This window comes from Strix aluco, chromosome 34 (assembly GCF_031877795.1).
Source record: "Strix aluco isolate bStrAlu1 chromosome 34, bStrAlu1.hap1, whole genome shotgun sequence".
Lineage (NCBI taxonomy): Eukaryota > Metazoa > Chordata > Aves > Strigiformes > Strigidae > Strix > Strix aluco.
This window is the reverse complement of record NC_133964.1, coordinates 2054958-2069895: the sequence shown is the minus strand read 5'-3', so window position 1 is coordinate 2069895 and position 14938 is coordinate 2054958.

Below are 14938 nucleotides of genomic sequence, written 5' to 3'. Positions count from 1 at the left end.
TTCACATTGCTTCGCAGAATCGCTTTTGTGCAGAAAACAGTAACACTTGTTCAGAACGAAAGAAAGCACAGAGCCCCAGATTTTATGTTGTCCTGGAGAGCGTGCAGAGCACTGGGGAAAGGCAGGCAGAGAATTCCCTGCTAGCACCTTCTCTGTGCCTGTGAAGCAGAAGTGTTCACATTGGTTCACAGAATCGCTTTTGTGCAGAAAACACTAACACTTGTTCAGAACAAAAGAAAGCACAGAGCCCCAGATTTTATGTTGTCCTGGAGAGCTTGCAGAGCACTGGGGAAAGGCAGGCAGAGAATTCCCTGCTAGCACCTTCTCTGTGCCTGGGAAGCAGAAGTGTTCACATTGGTTCACAGAATCGCTTTTGTGCAGAAAACAGTAACACTTGTTCAGAACGAAAGGAAGCACAGAGCCCCAGATTTGATGTTGTCCTGGAGAGCTTGCAGAGCACTGGGGAAAGGCAGGCAGAGAATTCCCTGCTAGCACCTTCTCTGTGCCTGGGAAGCAGAAGTGTTCACATTACTTCGCAGAATCGCTTTTGTGCAGAAAACACTAACACTTGTTCAGAACGAAAGAAAGCACAGAGCCCCAGATTCTATGTTGTCCTGGAGAGCTTGCAGAGCACTGGGGAAAGGCAGGCAGAGAATTCCCTCCTAGCACCTTCTCTGTGCCTGGGAAGCAGAAGAGTTCACATTGCTTCGCAGAATCGCTTTTGTGCAGAAAACACTAACACTTGTTCAGAACGAAAGAAAGCACAGAGCCCCAGATTCTATGTTGTCCTGGAGAGCTTGCAGAGCACTGGGGAAAGGCAGGCAGAGAATTCCCTGCTAGCACCTTCTCTGTGCCTGTTCACATTGCTTCGCAGAATCGCTTTTGTGCAGAAAACAGTAACACTTGTTCAGAACGAAAGAAAGCACAGAGCCCCAGATTTGCTGTTGTCCTGGAGAGCTTGCAGAGCACTGGGGAAAGGCAGGCAGAGAATTCCCTGCTAGCACCTTCTCTGTGCCTGGGAAGCAGAAGTGTTCACATTGCTTCGCAGAATCGCTTTTGTGCAGAAAACACTAACACTTGTTCAGAACAAAAGAAAGCACAGAGCCCCAGATTCTGTGTTGTCCTGGAGAGCTTGCAGAGCACTGGGGAAAGGCAGGCAGAGAATTCCCAGCTAGCACCTTCTCTGTGCCTGGGAAGCAGAAGTGTTCACATTGCTTCGCAGAATCGCTTTTGTGCAGAAAACACTAACACTTGTTCAGAACAAAAGAAAGCACAGAGCCCCAGATTTGCTGTTGTCCTGGAGAGCTTGCAGAGCACTGGGGAAAGGCAGTCAGAGAATTCCCAGCTAGCACCTTCTCTGTGCCTGGGAAGCAGAATTGTTCACATTGCTTCGCAGAATCACTTTTGTGCAGAAAACAGTAACACTTGTTCAGAACGAAAGAAAGCACAGAGCCCCAGATTTGATGTTGTCCTGGAGAGCTTGCAGACCACTGGGGAAAGGCAGGCAGAGAATTCCTTGCTAGCACCTTCTCTGTGCCTGGGAAGCAGAAGTGTTCACATTGCTTCGCAGAATCGCTTTTGTGCAGAAAACAGTAACACTTGTTCAGAACGAAAGAAAGCACAGAGCCCCAGATTTTATGTTGTCCTGGAGAGCTTGCGGAGCACTGGGGAAAGGCAGGCAGAGAATTCCCTGCTAGCACCTTCTCTGTGCCTGTTCACATTGCTTCGCATAATCACTTTTGTGCAGAAAACAGTAACACTTGTTCAGAACGAAAGAAAGCACAGAGCCCCAGATTCTATGTTGTCCTGGAGAGCTTGCAGAGCACTGGGGAAAGGCAGGCAGAGAATTCCCTGCTAGCACCTTCTCTGTGCCTGGGAAGCAGAAGTGTTCACATTGCTTCGCAGAATCGCTTTTGTGCAGAAAACACTAACACTTGTTCAGAACGAAAGAAAGCACAGAGCCCCAGATTTTATGTTGTCCTGGAGAGCTTACAGAGCACTGGGGAAAGGCAGGCAGAGAATTCCCTGCTAGCACCTTCTCTGTGCCTGGGAAGCAGAAGTGTTCACATTGGTTCGCAGAATCGCTTTTGTGCAGAAAACACTAACACTTGTTCAGAACGAAAGAAAGCACATAGCCCCAGATTCTATGTTGTCCTGGAGAGCTTGCCGAGCACTGGGGAAAGGCAGGCAGAGAATTCCCTGCTAGCACCCTCTCTGTGCCTGGGAAGCAGAAGTGTTCACATTGCTTCGCAGAATCGCTTTTGTGCAGAAAACAGTAACACTTGTTCAGAACGAAAGAAAGCACAGAGCCCCAGATTTTATGTTGTCCTGGAGAGCTTGCAGAGCACTGGGGAAAGGCAGGCAGAGAATTCCCTGCTAGCACCTTCTCTGTGCCTGGGAAGCAGAAGTGTTCACATTTCTTCGCAGAATCGCTTTTGTGCAGAAAACACTAACACTTGTTCAGAACAAAAGGAAGCACAGAGCCCCAGATTTGCTGTTGTCCTGGAGAGCTTGCAGAGCACTGGGGAAAGGCAGGCAGAGAATTCCCTGCTAGCACCTTCTCTGTGCCTGTGAAGCAGAAGTGTTCACATTGCTTCGCAGAATCGCTTTTGTGCAGAAAACAGTAACACTTGTTCAGAACGAAAGAAAGCACAGAGCCCCAGATTCTATGTTGTCCTGGAGAGCTTGCAGAGCACTGGGGAAAGGCAGGCAGAGAATTCCCTCCTAGCACCTTCTCTGTGCCTGGGAAGCAGAAGAGTTCACATTGCTTCGCAGAATCGCTCTTGTGCAGAAAACACTAACACTTGTTCAGAACAAAAGAAAGCACAGAGCCCCAGATTTGATGTTGTCCTGGAGAGCTTGCAGAGCACTGGGGAAAGGCAGGCAGAGAATTCCCTGCTAGCACCTTCTCTGTGCCTGGGAAGCAGAAGTGTTCACATTGCTTCGCAGAATCGCTTTTGTGCAGAAAACAGTAACACTTGTTCAGAACGAAAGAAAGCACAGAGCCCCAGATTTTATGTTGTCCTGGAGAGCTTGCAGAGCACTGGGGAAAGGCAGGCAGAGAATTCCCTGCTAGCACCTTCTCTGTGCCTGTTCACATTGCTTCGCAGAATCACTTTTGTGCAGAAAACAGTAACACTTGTTCAGAACGAAAGAAAGCACAGAGCCCCAGATTTGCTGTTGTCCTGGAGAGCTTGCAGAGCACTGGGGAAAGGCAGGCAGAGAATTCCCTGCTAGCACCTTCTCTGTGCCTGGGAAGCAGAAGTGTTCACATTGCTTCGCAGAATCACTTTTGTGCAGAAAACACTAACACTTGTTCAGAACAAAAGAAAGCACAGAGCCCCAGATTCTGTGTTGTCCTGGAGAGCTTGCAGAGCACTGGTGAAAGGCAGGCAGAGAATTCCCTGCTAGCACCTTCTCTGTGCCTGGGAAGCAGAAGTGTTCACATTGCTTCGCAGAATCGCTTTTGTGCAGAAAACACTAACACTTGTTCAGAACAAAAGAAAGCACAGAGCCCCAGATTCTGTGTTGTCCTGGAGAGCTTGCAGAGCACTGGGGAAAGGCAGGCAGAGAATTCCCAGCTAGCACCTTCTCTGTGCCTGGGAAGCAGAAGTGTTCACATTGCTTCGCAGAATCGCTTTTGTGCAGAAAACACTAACACTTGTTCAGAACAAAAGAAAGCACAGAGCCCCAGATTTGCTGTTGTCCTGGAGAGCTTGCAGAGCACTGGGGAAAGGCAGTCAGAGAATTCCCAGCTAGCACCTTCTCTGTGCCTGGGAAGCAGAAGTGTTCACATTGCTTCGCAGAATCACTTTTGTGCAGAAAACAGTAACACTTGTTCAGAACGAAAGAAAGCACAGAGCCCCAGATTTGATGTTGTCCTGGAGAGCTTGCAGACCACTGGGGAAAGGCAGGCAGAGAATTCCTTGCTAGCACCTTCTCTGTGCCTGGGAAGCAGAAGTGTTCACATTGCTTCGCAGAATCGCTTTTGTGCAGAAAACAGTAACACTTGTTCAGAACGAAAGAAAGCACAGAGCCCCAGATTTTATGTTGTCCTGGAGAGCTTGCGGAGCACTGGGGAAAGGCAGGCAGAGAATTCCCTGCTAGCACCTTCTCTGTGCCTGTTCACATTGCTTCGCAGAATCGCTTTTGTGCAGAAAACAGTAACACTTGTTCAGAACGAAAGAAAGCACAGAGCCCCAGATTTGCTGTTGTCCTGGAGAGCTTGCAGAGCACTGGGGAAAGGCAGGCAGAGAATTCCCTGCTAGCACCTTCTCTGTGCCTGGGAAGCAGAAGTGTTCACATTGCTTCGCAGAATCGCTTTTGTGCAGAAAACACTAACACTTGTTCAGAACAAAAGAAAGCACAGAGCCCCAGATTCTGTGTTGTCCTGGAGAGCTTGCAGAGCACTGGGGAAAGGCAGGCAGAGAATTCCCAGCTAGCACCTTCTCTGTGCCTGGGAAGCAGAAGTGTTCACATTGCTTCGCAGAATCGCTTTTGTGCAGAAAACACTAACACTTGTTCAGAACAAAAGAAAGCACAGAGCCCCAGATTTGCTGTTGTCCTGGAGAGCTTGCAGAGCACTGGGGAAAGGCAGTCAGAGAATTCCCAGCTAGCACCTTCTCTGTGCCTGGGAAGCAGAAGTGTTCACATTGCTTCGCAGAATCACTTTTGTGCAGAAAACAGTAACACTTGTTCAGAACGAAAGAAAGCACAGAGCCCCAGATTTTATGTTGTCCTGGAGAGCTTGCAGAGCACTGGGGAAAGGCAGGCAGAGAATTCCTTGCTAGCACCTTCTCTGTGCCTGGGAAGCAGAAGTGTTCACATTGCTTCGCAGAATCGCTTTTGTGCAGAAAACAGTAACACTTGTTCAGAACGAAAGAAAGCACAGAGCCCCAGATTTTATGTTGTCCTGGAGAGCTTGCGGAGCACTGGGGAAAGGCAGGCAGAGAATTCCCTGCTAGCACCTTCTCTGTGCCTGTTCACATTGCTTCGCAGAATCACTTTTGTGCAGAAAACAGTAACACTTGTTCAGAACGAAAGAAAGCACAGAGCCCCAGATTCTATGTTGTCCTGGAGAGCTTGCAGAGCACTGGGGAAAGGCAGGCAGAGAATTCCCTGCTAGCACCTTCTCTGTGCCTGGGAAGCAGAAGTGTTCACATTGCTTCGCAGAATCGCTTTTGTGCAGAAAACACTAACACTTGTTCAGAACGAAAGAAAGCACAGAGCCCCAGATTTTATGTTGTCCTGGAGAGCTTACAGAGCACTGGGGAAAGGCAGGCAGAGAATTCCCTGCTAGCACCTTCTCTGTGCCTGGGAAGCAGAAGTGTTCACATTGGTTCGCAGAATCGCTTTTGTGCAGAAAACACTAACACTTGTTCAGAACGAAAGAAAGCACATAGCCCCAGATTCTATGTTGTCCTGGAGAGCTTGCCGAGCACTGGGGAAAGGCAGGCAGAGAATTCCCTGCTAGCACCCTCTCTGTGCCTGGGAAGCAGAAGTGTTCACATTGCTTCGCAGAATCGCTTTTGTGCAGAAAACAGTAACACTTGTTCAGAACGAAAGAAAGCACAGAGCCCCAGATTTTATGTTGTCCTGGAGAGCTTGCAGAGCACTGGGGAAAGGCAGGCAGAGAATTCCCTGCTAGCACCTTCTCTGTGCCTGGGAAGCAGAAGTGTTCACATTTCTTCGCAGAATCGCTTTTGTGCAGAAAACACTAACACTTGTTCAGAACAAAAGGAAGCACAGAGCCCCAGATTTGCTGTTGTCCTGGAGAGCTTGCAGAGCACTGGGGAAAGGCAGGCAGAGAATTCCCTGCTAGCACCCTCTCTGTGCCTGGGAAGCAGAAGTGTTCACATTGGTTCACAGAATCGCTTTTGTGCAGAAAACACTAACACTTGTTCAGAACAAAAGAAAGCACAGAGCCCCAGATTTTATGTTGTCCTGGAGAGCTTGCAGAGCACTGGGGAAAGGCAGGCAGAGAATTCCCTGCTAGCACCTTCTCTGTGTCTGGGAAGCAGAAGTGTTCACATTGCTTCGCAGAATCGCTTTTGTGCAGAAAACAGTAACACTTGTTCAGAATGAAAGAAAGCACAGAGCCCCAGATTTTATGTTGTCCTGGAGAGCTTGCAGAGCACTGGGGAAAGGCAGGCAGAGAATTCCCTGCTAGCACCTTCTCTGTGCCTGTGAAGCAGAAGTGTTCACATTGCTTCGCAGAATTGCTTTTCTGCAGAAAACAGTAACACTTGTTCAGAACGAAAGAAAGCACAGAGCCCCAGATTCTATGTTGTCCTGGAGAGCTTGCAGAGCACTGGGGAAAGGCAGGCAGAGAATTCCCTCCTAGCACCTTCTCTGTGCCTGGGAAGCAGAAGAGTTCACATTGCTTCGCAGAATCGCTCTTGTGCAGAAAACACTAACACTTGTTCAGAACAAAAGAAAGCACAGAGCCCCAGATTTGATGTTGTCCTGGAGAGCTTGCAGAGCACTGGGGAAAGGCAGGCAGAGAATTCCCTGCTAGCACCTTCTCTGTGCCTGGGAAGCAGAAGTGTTCACATTGCTTCGCAGAATCGCTTTTGTGCAGAAAACAGTAACACTTGTTCAGAACGAAAGAAAGCACAGAGCCCCAGATTTTATGTTGTCCTGGAGAGCTTGCAGAGCACTGGGGAAAGGCAGGCAGAGAATTCCCTGCTAGCACCTTCTCTGTGCCTGTTCACATTGCTTCGCAGAATCACTTTTGTGCAGAAAACAGTAACACTTGTTCAGAACGAAAGAAAGCACAGAGCCCCAGATTTGCTGTTGTCCTGGAGAGCTTGCAGAGCACTGGGGAAAGGCAGGCAGAGAATTCCCTTCTAGCACCTTCTCTGTGCCTGGGAAGCAGAAGTGTTCACATTGCTTCGCAGAATCGCTTTTGTGCAGAAAACACTAACACTTGTTCAGAACGAAAGAAAGCACAGAGCCCCAGATTTGATGTTGTCCTGGAGAGCTTGCAGAGCACTGGGGAAAGGCAGGCAGAGAATTCCCTGCTAGCACCTTCTCTGTGCCTGGGAAGCAGAAGTGTTCACATTGCTTCGCAGAATCGCTTTTGTGCAGAAAACACTAACACTTGTTCAGAACGAAAGAAAGCACAGAGTTCCAGATTCTATGTTGTCCTGGAGAGCTTGCAGAGCACTGGGGAAAGGCAGGCAGAGAATTCCCTGCTAGCACCTTCTCTGTGCCTGGGAAGCAGAAGTGTTCACATTTCTTCGCAGAATCGCTTTTGTGCAGAAAACACTAACACTTGTTCAGAACAAAAGGAAGCACAGAGCCCCAGATTTGCTGTTGTCCTGGAGAGCTTGCAGAGCACTGGGGAAAGGCAGGCAGAGAATTCCCTGCTAGCACCTTCTCTGTGTCTGGGAAGCAGAAGTGTTTACATTGCTTCGCAGAATCGCTTTTGTGCAGAAAACACTAACACTTGTTCAGAACAAAAGAAAGCACAGAGCCCCAGATTCTATGTTGTCCTGGAGAGCTTGCAGAGCACTGGGGAAAGGCAGGCAGAGAATTCCCTCCTAGCACCTTCTCTGTGCCTGGGAAGCAGAAGAGTTCACATTGCTTCGCAGAATCGCTTTTGTGCAGAAAACACTAACACTTGTTCAGAACAAAAGAAAGCACAGAGCCCCAGATTTTATGTTGTCCTGGAGAGCTTGCAGAGCACTGGGGAAAGGCAGGCAGAGAATTCCCTGCTAGCACCTTCTCTGTGCCTGGGAAGCAGAAGTGTTCACATTGCTTCGCAGAATCGCTTTTGTGCAGAAAACAGTAACACTTGTTCAGAACAAAAGAAAGCACAGAGCCCCAGATTTTATGTTGTCCTGGAGAGCTTGCAGAGCACTGGGGAAAGGCAGGCAGAGAATTCCTTGCTAGCACCTTCTCTGTGCCTGGGAAGCAGAAGTGTTCACATTGCTTCGCAGAATCGCTTTTGTGCAGAAAACAGTAACACTTGTTCAGAACGAAAGAAAGCACAGAGCCCCAGATTTTATGTTGTCCTGGAGAGCTTGCCGAGCACTGGGGAAAGGCAGGCAGAGAATTCCCTGCTAGCACCTTCTCTGTGCCTGTTCACATTGCTTCGCAGAATCACTTTTGTGCAGAAAACAGTAACACTTGTTCAGAACGAAAGAAAGCACAGAGCCCCAGATTCTATGTTGTCCTGGAGAGCTTGCAGAGCACTGGGGAAAGGCAGGCAGAGAATTCCCTGCTAGCACCTTCTCTGTGCCTGGGAAGCAGAAGTGTTCACATTGCTTCGCAGAATCGCTTTTGTGCAGAAAACACTAACACTTGTTCAGAACGAAAGGAAGCACAGAGCCCCAGATTTGATGTTGTCTTGGAGAGCTTGCAGAGCACTGGGGAAAGGCAGGCAGAGAATTCCCTGCTAGCACCCTCTCTGTGCCTGGGAAGCAGAAGTGTTCACATTACTTCGCAGAATCGCTTTTGTGCAGAAAACACTAACACTTGTTCAGAACGAAAGAAAGCACAGAGCCCCAGATTCTATGTTGTCCTGGAGAGCTTGCAGAGCACTGGGGAAAGGCAGGCAGAGAATTCCCTGCTAGCACCTTCTCTGTGCCTGGGAAGCAGAAGAGTTCACATTGCTTCGCAGAATCGCTTTTGTGCAGAAAACACTAACACTTGTTCAGAACGAAAGAAAGCACAGAGCCCCAGATTCTATGTTGTCCTGGAGAGCTTGCAGAGCACTGGGGAAAGGCAGGCAGAGAATTCCCTGCTAGCACCTTCTCTGTGCCTGGGAAGCAGAAGTGTTCACATTGCTTCGCAGAATCGCTTTTGTGCAGAAAACAGTAACACTTGTTCAGAACGAAAGAAAGCACAGAGCCCCAGATTCTATGTTGTCCTGGAGAGCTTGCAGAGCACTGGGGAAAGGCAGGCAGAGAATTCCCTGCTAGCACCCTCTCTGTGCCTGGGAAGCAGAAGTGTTCACATTGCTTCGCAGAATCGCTTTTGTGCAGAAAACACTAACACATGTTCAGAACGAAAGAAAGCACAGAGATCCAGATTCTGTGTTGTCCTGGAGAGCTTGCAGAGCACTGGGGAAAGGCAGGCAGAGAATTCCCAGCTAGCACCTTCTCTGTGCCTGGGAAGCAGAAGTGTTCACATTGCTTCGCAGAATCACTTTTGTGCAGAAAACAGTAACACTTGTTCAGAATGAAAGAAAGCACAGAGCCCCAGATTTTATGTTGTCCTGGAGAGCTTGCAGAGCACTGGGGAAAGGCAGGCAGAGAATTCCCTGCTAGCACCTTCTCTGTGCCTGGGAAGCAGAAGTGTTCTCATTTGTTCGCAGAATCGCTTTTGTGCAGAAAACACTAACACTTGTTCAGAACGAAAGAAAGCACAGAGTTCCAGATTCTATGTTGTCCTGGAGAGCTTGCCGAGCACTGGGGAAAGGCAGGCAGAGAATTCCCTGCTAGCACCTTCTCTGTGCCTGGGAAGCAGAAGTGTTCACATTGCTTCGCAGAATCGCTTTTGTGCAGAAAACAGTAACACTTGTTCAGAACGAAAGAAAGCACAGAGCCCCAGATTTGCTGTTGTCCTGGAGAGCTTGCAGAGCACTGGGGAAAGGCAGGCAGAGAATTCCCTGCTAGCACCTTCTCTGTGTCTGGGAAGCAGAAGTGTTTACATTGCTTCGCAGAATCGCTTTTGTGCAGAAAACAGTAACACTTGTTCAGAACGAAAGAAAGCACAGAGCCCCAGATTTTATGTTGTCCTGGAGAGCTTGCAGAGCACTGGGGAAAGGCAGGCAGAGAATTCCCTGCTAGCACCTTCTCTGTGCCTGTTCACATTGCTTCGCAGAATCGCTTTTGTGCAGAAAACACTAACACTTGTTCAGAACGAAAGAAAGCACAGAGCCCCAGATTCTATGTTGTCCTGGAGAGCTTGCAGAGCACTGGGGAAAGGCAGGCAGAGAATTCCCTCCTAGCACCTTCTCTGTGCCTGGGAAGCAGAAGTGTTCACATTGCTTCGCAGAATCGCTTTTGTGCAGAAAACAGTAACACTTGTTCAGAACGAAAGGAAGCACAGAGCCCCAGATTTGATGTTGTCCTGGAGAGCTTGCAGAGCACTGGGGAAAGGCAGGCAGAGAATTCCCTCCTAGCACCTTCTCTGTGCCTGGGAAGCAGAAGAGTTCACATTGCTTCGCAGAATCGCTTTTGTGCAGAAAACACTAACACTTGTTCAGAACGAAAGAAAGCACAGAGCCCCAGATTCTATGTTGTCCTGGAGAGCTTGCAGAGCACTGGGGAAAGGCAGGCAGAGAATTCCCTGCTAGCACCCTCTCTGTGCCTGGGAAGCAGAAGTGTTCACATTGCTTCGCAGAATCGCTTTTGTGCAGAAAACACTAACACTTGTTCAGAACGAAAGAAAGCACAGAGATCCAGATTCTATGTTGTCCTGGAGAGCTTGCCGAGCACTGGGGAAAGGCAGGCAGAGAATTCCCTGCTAGCACCTTCTCTGTGCCTGGGAAGCAGAAGTGTTTACATTGCTTCGCAGAATCGCTTTTGTGCAGAAAACAGTAACACTTGTTCAGAACGAAAGAAAGCACAGAGCCCCAGATTTTATGTTGTCCTGGAGAGCTTGCAGAGCACTGGGGAAAGGCAGGCAGAGAATTCCTTGCTAGCACATTCTCTGTGCCTGGGAAGCAGAAGTGTTCACATTGCTTCGCAGAATCGCTTTTGTGCAGAAAACAGTAACACTTGTTCAGAACGAAAGAAAGCACAGAGCCCCAGATTCTATGTTGTCCTGGAGAGCTTGCAGAGCACTGGGGAAAGGCAGGCAGAGAATTCCCTGCTAGCACCTTCTCTGTGCCTGGGAAGCAGAAGTGTTCACATTGCTTCGCAGAGTCGCTTTTGTGCAGAAAACAGTAACACTTGTTCAGAAGGAAAGAAAGCACAGAGCGCCAGATTCTATGTTGTCCTGGAGAGCTTGCAGAGCACTGGGGAAAGGCAGGCAGAGAATTCACTGCTAGCACCTTCTCTGTGCCTGGGAAGCAGAAGTGTTCACATTGCTTCGCAGAATCGCTTTTGTGCAGAAAACACTAACACTTGTTCAGAACGAAAGAAAGCACAGAGTTCCAGATTCTATGTTGTCCTGGAGAGCTTGCAGAGCACTGGGGAAAGGCAGGCAGAGAATTCCCTGCTAGCACCTTCTCTGTGCCTGGGAAGCAGAAGTGTTCACATTGCTTCGCAGAATCGCTTTTGTGCAGAAAACACTAACACTTGTTCAGAACAAAAGGAAGCACAGAGCCCCAGATTTGCTGTTGTCCTGGAGAGCTTGCAGAGCACTGGGGAAAGGCAGGCAGAGAATTCCCTGCTAGCACCTTCTCTGTGTCTGGGAAGCAGAAGTGTTTACATTGCTTCGCAGAATCGCTTTTGTGCAGAAAACAGTAACACTTGTTCAGAACGAAAGAAAGCACAGAGCCCCAGATTCTATGTTGTCCTGGAGAGCTTGCAGAGCACTGGGGAAAGGCAGGCAGAGAATTCACTGCTAGCACCTTCTCTGTGCCTGGGAAGCAGAAGTGTTCACATTGCTTCGCAGAATCGCTTTTGTGCAGAAAACAGTAACACTTGTTCAGAACGAAAGAAAGCACAGAGCCCCAGATTTTATGTTGTCCTGGAGAGCTTGCAGAGCACTGGGGAAAGGCAGGCAGAGAATTCCCTGCTAGCACCTTCTCTGTGCCTGTTCACATTGCTTCGCAGAATCACTTTTGTGCAGAAAACAGTAACACTTGTTCAGAACGAAAGAAAGCACAGAGCCCCAGATTCTATGTTGTCCTGGAGAGCTTGCAGAGCACTGGGGAAAGGCAGGCAGAGAATTCCCTGCTAGCACCTTCTCTGTGCCTGGGAAGCAGAAGTGTTCACATTGCTTCGCAGAATCGCTTTTGTGCAGAAAACAGTAACACTTGTTCAGAACGAAAGAAAGCACAGAGCCCCAGATTTGATGTTGTCCTGGAGAGCTTGCAGAGCACTGGGGAAAGGCAGGCAGAGAATTCCCTGCTAGCACCCTCTCTGTGCCTGTTCACATTACTTCGCAGAATCGCTTTTGTGCAGAAAACACTAACACTTGTTCAGAACGAAAGAAAGCACAGAGCCCCAGATTCTATGTTGTCCTGGAGAGCTTGCAGAGCACTGGGGAAAGGCAGGCAGAGAATTCCCTGCTAGCACCTTCTCTGTGCCTGGGAAGCAGAAGTGTTCACATTGCTTCGCAGAATCGCTTTTGTGCAGAAAACACTAACACTTGTTCAGAACGAAAGGAAGCACAGAGCCCCAGATTTGATGTTGTCTTGGAGAGCTTGCAGAGCACTGGGGAAAGGCAGGCAGAGAATTCCCTGCTAGCACCCTCTCTGTGCCTGGGAAGCAGAAGTGTTCACATTACTTCGCAGAATCGCTTTTGTGCAGAAAACACTAACACTTGTTCAGAACGAAAGAAAGCACAGAGCCCCAGATTCTATGTTGTCCTGGAGAGCTTGCAGAGCACTGGGGAAAGGCAGGCAGAGAATTCCCTGCTAGCACCTTCTCTGTGCCTGGGAAGCAGAAGTGTTCACATTGCTTCGCAGAATCGCTTTTGTGCAGAAAACACTAACACTTGTTCAGAACGAAAGGAAGCACAGAGCCCCAGATTTGATGTTGTCTTGGAGAGCTTGCAGAGCACTGGGGAAAGGCAGGCAGAGAATTCCCTGCTAGCACCCTCTCTGTGCCTGGGAAGCAGAAGTGTTCACATTACTTCGCAGAATCGCTTTTGTGCAGAAAACACTAACACTTGTTCAGAACGAAAGAAAGCACAGAGCCCCAGATTCTATGTTGTCCTGGAGAGCTTGCAGAGCACTGGGGAAAGGCAGGCAGAGAATTCCCTGCTAGCACCTTCTCTGTGCCTGGGAAGCAGAAGAGTTCACATTGCTTCGCAGAATCGCTTTTGTGCAGAAAACACTAACACTTGTTCAGAACGAAAGAAAGCACAGAGCCCCAGATTCTATGTTGTCCTGGAGAGCTTGTAGAGCACTGGGGAAAGGCAGGCAGAGAATTCCCTGCTAGCACCTTCTCTGTGCCTGGGAAGCAGAAGTGTTCACATTGCTTCGCAGAATCGCTTTTGTGCAGAAAACACTAACACTTGTTCAGAACGAAAGAAAGCACAGAGCCCCAGATTCTATGTTGTCCTGGAGAGCTTGCAGAGCACTGGGGAAAGGCAGGCAGAGAATTCCCTGCTAGCACCCTCTCTGTGCCTGGGAAGCAGAAGTGTTCACATTGCTTCGCAGAATCGCTTTTGTGCAGAAAACACTAACACATGTTCAGAACGAAAGAAAGCACAGAGATCCAGATTCTATGTTGTCCTGGAGAGCTTGCCGAGCACTGGGGAAAGGCAGGCAGAGAATTCCCTGCTAGCACCTTCTCTGTGCCTGGGAAGCAGAAGTGTTCACATTGCTTCGCAGAATCGCTTTTGTGCAGAAAACACTAACACTTGTTCAGAACAAAAGAAAGCACAGAGCCCCAGATTCTGTGTTGTCCTGGAGAGCTTGCAGAGCACTGGGGAAAGGCAGGCAGAGAATTCCCAGCTAGCACCTTCTCTGTGCCTGGGAAGCAGAAGTGTTCACATTGCTTCGCAGAATCACTTTTGTGCAGAAAACAGTAACACTTGTTCAGAATGAAAGAAAGCACAGAGCCCCAGATTTTATGTTGTCCTGGAGAGCTTGCAGAGCACTGGGGAAAGGCAGGCAGAGAATTCCCTGCTAGCACCTTCTCTGTGCCTGGGAAGCAGAAGTGTTCTCATTTGTTCGCAGAATCGCTTTTGTGCAGAAAACACTAACACTTGTTCAGAACGAAAGAAAGCACAGAGTTCCAGATTCTATGTTGTCCTGGAGAGCTTGCAGAGCACTGGGGAAAGGCAGGCAGAGAATTCACTGCTAGCACCTTCTCTGTGCCTGGGAAGCAGAAGTGTTCACATTGCTTCGCAGAATCGCTTTTGTGCAGAAAACAGTAACACTTGTTCAGAAGGAAAGAAAGCACAGAGCCCCAGATTTTATGTTGTCCTGGAGAGCTTGCCGAGCACTGGGGAAAGGCAGGCAGAGAATTCCCTGCTAGCACCTTCTCTGTGCCTGTTCACATTGCTTCGCAGAATCGCTTTTGTGCAGAAAACACTAACACTTGTTCAGAACGAAAGAAAGCACAGAGCCCCAGATTCTATGTTGTCCTGGAGAGCTTGCAGAGCACTGGGGAAAGGCAGGCAGAGAATTCCCTGCTAGCACCTTCTCTGTGCCTGGGAAGCAGAAGTGTTCACATTGCTTCGCAGAATCGCTTTTGTGCAGAAAACAGTAACACTTGTTCAGAACGAAAGGAAGCACAGAGCCCCAGATTTTATGTTGTCCTGGAGAGCTTGCAGAGCACTGGGGAAAGGCAGGCAGAGAATTCCCTGCTAGCACCCTCTCTGTGCCTGGGAAGCAGAAGTGTTCACATTGCTTCGCAGAATCGCTTTTGTGCAGAAAACACTAACACTTGTTCAGAACGAAAGAAAGCACAGAGATCCAGATTCTATGTTGTCCTGGAGAGCTTGCCGAGCACTGGGGAAAGGCAGGCAGAGAATTCCCTGCTAGCACCTTCTCTGTGCCTGGGAAGCAGAAGTGTTTACATTGCTTCGCAGAATCGCTTTTGTGCAGAAAACAGTAACACTTGTTCAGAACGAAAGAAAGCACAGAGCCCCAGATTTGCTGTTGTCCTGGAGAGCTTGCAGAGCACTGGGGAAAGGCAGGCAGAGAATTCCCTGATAGCACCTTCTCTGTGCCTGGGAAGCAGAAGTGTTCACATTGCTTCGCAGAATCGCTTTTGTGCAGAAAACACTAACACTTGTTCAGAACAAAAGAAAGCACAGAGCCCCAGATTCTGTGTTGTCCTGGAGAGCTTTCAGAGCACTGGGG